At 36.3% G+C, this 4,897-nt stretch overlaps 1 protein-coding gene and 1 long non-coding RNA gene across 2 annotated transcripts in view; one reads left to right on the forward strand and one right to left on the reverse strand.

The window, feature by feature from the left end:
• Positions 1–4,897, forward strand: part of PIWIL2 (piwi like RNA-mediated gene silencing 2) — a 79,360-nt gene that overhangs the window by 60,341 nt on the left and 14,122 nt on the right. The window lies entirely within an intron of this gene.
• Positions 3,112–4,897, reverse strand: part of LOC109382379 (uncharacterized) — a 22,983-nt gene continuing 21,197 nt past the window's right edge. The window contains exon 3 of the long non-coding RNA XR_002123922.1: positions 3,112–3,150. This is a non-coding gene — a long non-coding RNA (uncharacterized LOC109382379). The remainder of the gene's footprint in view (positions 3,151–4,897) is intronic.

Consider the following 4,897-nt stretch of genomic DNA (forward strand, 5'->3'; position numbering starts at 1 on the left):
GTGCCAAAAAATTGTATACACATGACTTGTATTCATCTTTTGTTGTCGGTATATATTATTACAATTTTAATACTGTTGTTTCCTTTCTTAAAATGTGTATACATTTTGGGGGCACCCTCTGTATATATATGTATATGGATACACACACAAACAGACACACACAGACACACACATACACACACACACTAGAATATTATTCAGGCCTAAAAAAGAATGAGATCTTGCTATTTGCAATAACATGGATGGACCTTGAGGGCATTATGTAAATGAAATAACTCAAAGACAAAGACAAATACTGTGTGATCTTATTTATATGTGGAATCTAAAAAACAATAAAACCAAGTTTATGGATAGAGAGAACAGATTGGTGGTTGGTTTCCAGAGGCCAGTTGTGGGGAGGTGGGTGACATGGGTGAAGGGGTTCAAAAGGAACAAACTTCCAATTATAAAATAAATCATAAGGATGTAATTAAATGTACAGTATGGCAACTGTGGTTAATACTGTATTGCATATTTGAAAGTTATTAGAGTAGATCTTAAAAGTTTTCATCATAAAAAAACTGTAACTGTGTTTGGTGACACATCGTGATCATTTCACAACATATACAAATACTGAATAACTACGTTGTGCACCTGAAACTAATGTTGTCAATGACACCTCAACAAAAAAGTAAGAAAAATAACAAACTCAGTGCATGTTAATAACATACATAACACTTTTAATTAGAGATTATTACTTCCAAAATGTTTAGTGCAAAGAGTGCCATTGTTTTATATTTTTGTAGCTGGCTTTAACGTTTGGGTTAGCAAAGCACAAGTAAATATTCTACATTTAGTCTGTTGCGATGTCACACATTTACTCTCTGGAAAATTCTGTATATTTATGAATATGAGAATTAGAGTGAACATGGCAAATAATGTAGTAGTAGTAGTAGTAGTAGTAGTAGTAGTAGTAGTAGTAGTAGTAGTATAAAAATAGTTTTGACCTTGTGGACTCCCTAAAGTGTCTCAGAGACTCCTAGGTGGGGAAAGATGGGACCCCAGCGCACACATTGGGAACCACCGCTCTAGTCCATACCGTTCATCTCAGCTTCTCCACCACATCTCCAGCTGCCTGCATGGCCTCTACTTGGATGTCAACTGAAACCTAACGTGAGTCTGCGTGCTAGTGTTTCCACTCAAGTGTGAAAATCAAAACCCAACTATATTCTGGACTAACTTTATCCCTCATGATGAGTAAATCACCAGATGTTGAAAGTTCATGCGTTATTTGTCCTGAGTTTTATTTAAGAAGACTGAACTCAGTTGTGGTTAATTCATGCTGGGGCCAGTATTGCTCTGGCTGTGGCTATGATGACATAGGACTAAACTTGTCATGACTAGTGTTTGACCCTAGAGCAGGAAGGGAGTGGACCAAGGTCTTGCCTTTGACATCAGAAGTTGCAGGCAGCCGTAGAATGTGTAAGAGTAGGGGTTCTTTCTGCTTTTTAGTTCCACCTTCACTTCCCTCTTAGCAGAATCGGGAAGAGATTGGGGTGGAGAGTTATCTCTTAAAATGTGAATCATCACCACCATCCATCTCCATAGTTATTTTCATCTTGCAAAACTGAAACTATCCCCATTAAACAATGACTTCCCATTCTCCCCTCCCCTCAGCTACTATTCTACTTTCTGTGTCTGCTTTTGACTGCTCTAGTTACCTTATGTAAGTGGAATCATACAGTATTTGTTTTTTTGTGACTGGCTTACTTCACTTAGCCTAGTATCCTCGAAGTTCATCCATGTTGTTGTATATTGTGGAATTTCCTCCTCTTTCAAGGCTGAATAGTATTCCATTGTATGTATATACCACATTTTCCTTATCCATTCATCTGTTGATGGACACTTGGGTTGCTTCCATGTTTTGGCTGTTGTGAATAATGCTGCTATGAACACGGGTGTACCGATATCTTTTTGAGACTCTGCTTTCAGTTTTTTAGGATGTATATCCAGTAGTGGAATTGCTTGATCCTCTTTATAAGTCTATTTTTAATTTTTTGAGGAGCTGCCATACTGTTTTCTAGAGTAGATGTACCATTTTACATTCCCACTAACAGTGTACAAGGGTCCCAATTTCCCCACATACTTGTCAACACTTGTTTCCTGGGTTGGGTTTTTTGTTTGTGTTTTTAATTGTTTGTGTTTTTTCATTTTAGCCATCCTAATAGGTATGAGGTGGTATTTCACTATAGTTTTGATTTGCATTTCTCTAATGATTCTCCCTTCAATTCTGTGAGTTTTTGCTTCATATATTTCGATTTTTGATGGCCTGTTATTAGCTGTGTAATTGTTATATCTTGCAGTATTGAACCTTTTATTAATGTATAACGTCCCTCTTTGTCTCTTATAACCATTTTTTATTTAAAGTCTATTTTGTTTGATACTACCGTAGCCACCCCCTGCTCTCTTTTTATTACTATTTAATGAAATATCTTTTTCCATTCTTGCATGTTCAATCTATTTATTTCTTTGGATTTAAGTGAGTCTCTTGTAGACAGCATATAGTTGGATCATGTGTTTTTATCTATTCTGCTAAGCTCTGTCTTTTTATTAGAATGTTTAAACCATTTACATTTTTTTAAGATTTTTTTTTTTNTATTTCATAATAAAAAATAAAATAAAATAAGAACTATAAAACTTCTAAAAGATAGCATAGGAGAAAATCTAGATGACCTTGGGTTTGGTGATGACTTTTTAGATACAAAAAAGCGTGATACATGAAAGAATTGGTAAGCTGGACTTAACGAAAAATTTCTGCTCTATGAAAGACATTAAGAATAAAAAAACTACAGGGTGGGAGAAAATATTTACAAAACATATATCTGATACAGGACTATTACCCAAAATATACAAAGAACTCTTAAAACTTAAGAAAACAAGCAACCTGATTAAAAGATGGGGAAAAGACCTGAACAGACATCTCCCCAAAGAAGATATACAGATGGTAAAATAAGCATATGAAAAGGTACCAAATATAACATTAGGGAGTTTCAAATTAAAACAATAATGAGATACCACTACATACCTGTTAGAATGGCCAAAATCCAGAACACTCACTGACAACACCAAATGCTGCTGATGATGTGGAGCAACAGAAACTCGCACTCATTGCTGTTGGGAATGCAAAATGGTGCAGTTACTTTGGAAACAATTTTCCAGTTTCTTACAAAACTAAATGTATTCCTACCATAAGATCCAGCAGTTGCACTCCTTAATAGTTACCCAAAGGAGTTAAAAAAAGGTTCATACAAAAACATGCACAAAGATGTATACAGTAGCTTTATCCATAACTTCCAAAACCTGGAAGCAACCAAGATGTCCTTCAGTAGGTGAAAGGAAAAATAAACTGGTACATCCAGACAGTGGAATTTTATTCAGTGCTAAAATGAAATGAGCTATCAAGTCATGAAAAGACATGGAGGAACTTCAAATGCATGTTAATAAGGTAGAAGAAGCCAATCTGAAACAGCTTCATACTGATTCCAACTATATGACATTGTGGAAAAGGCAAAACTGCATACAGTAAAAACATCAGTGGTTACCAGGGTTTGGAGAGGGTGAGGAAGGAGAAGATAAATACTCATAGATGTAGCACGGGGGATTTTTAAGGCTGTAAAACTATTGTGTATGATACTGTAATGGTAGATACCTGTCATTGTGCATTTGTCAAAGCCCTTAGAATATACAACACAAAGAGTGAACCCTAATATAAACTATGGACTCCAGGTAATGTATCCATATTTGTTCACCAAGTTTAACGATGTAACACCAATGTAATCTGGTAACAATAGGGGAAACGGTATGTGTGTAGGTTATTGGGAACTCTGTACTGTCCCCTCAATTTTTTGTAGGCTTAAAACTGATCTAAAACAAAGTCTCTAATTTAAAAACATACACACAATGAGATACCACCTCACACACACTAGATTGGCTAAAATTAAAAAGACATAATAAAAGCGTTGTCAAGGATGTGGAGACATTGGAACCTTTATACGTTGCTGCTGGGATTGGAAAATGGTGGGGTTACTTTGGAAAACAGTCTGGCAGTTCTTCAGGATGTTAAACATGGAGTTACCATATGACCCAGCCATTCTACTCCTAGGTTGATACCCAAAAGAATTGAAAACACATGTCCACACAAAAACTTTTGCACAAATTTCGTACAGTATTAATGAGAATAGCCCCAAATAGAGAAATCCATATGTCGGTGAACTGATGAGTGGACAAACAAAATGAGATATAGCCTGCAATGGAATATTATTTGACAACACAAAGGAATGAAGGACTGATACAACATGGATGAACTGAAAATATTATGTCAAGTGAAATTATTTAGTCGCAAAAGACCACGTGTGATTCTGTCTGTCCAGAATAGCCAATCCAAAGAAAGAGAAACTACATTATATGTTCCAGGAGTTGGGGGTGGGGGCGATAGGAAGTGACTGCTAATGGGTATGAGATTACCTTTTGGGGTGATGAATGTGCTCTAAAATTAGATGGTAGTGATGGTTTAGATGGTAGTGATGGTTGCAAAATTCTATAAATGTGAAAACCTTCGAATTTTAAACACCAACATGGTAACTTTTATGGTTTAGCAAATTATATCTCAAAAATTTTAAAAAGCAGCCCTGAGCCCCTCCTAGCCTTTTAGGTACCTTTGTGGAATCAGCAAAATCTGAAAATGCTGCCAGGGGTGGCGGGGTAAAGCGGGGAAGATTCTAAAGCCTGGTTTACGAGTATTTCCCTGATCCCCATGTTCCTCTGATGCTGCCCAAATCTAAAGCTTTTACCTAGATGTTTTTATATTTTGCCCAGCTTTTCCTATTGTCCTCAGGTGCAGGGTTTCTCAGAATTCCTG

Source organism: Hipposideros armiger, unplaced genomic scaffold (assembly GCF_001890085.2).
Source record: "Hipposideros armiger isolate ML-2016 unplaced genomic scaffold, ASM189008v1 scaffold_64, whole genome shotgun sequence".
NCBI classification, from domain to species: Eukaryota; Metazoa; Chordata; class Mammalia; order Chiroptera; family Hipposideridae; genus Hipposideros; species Hipposideros armiger.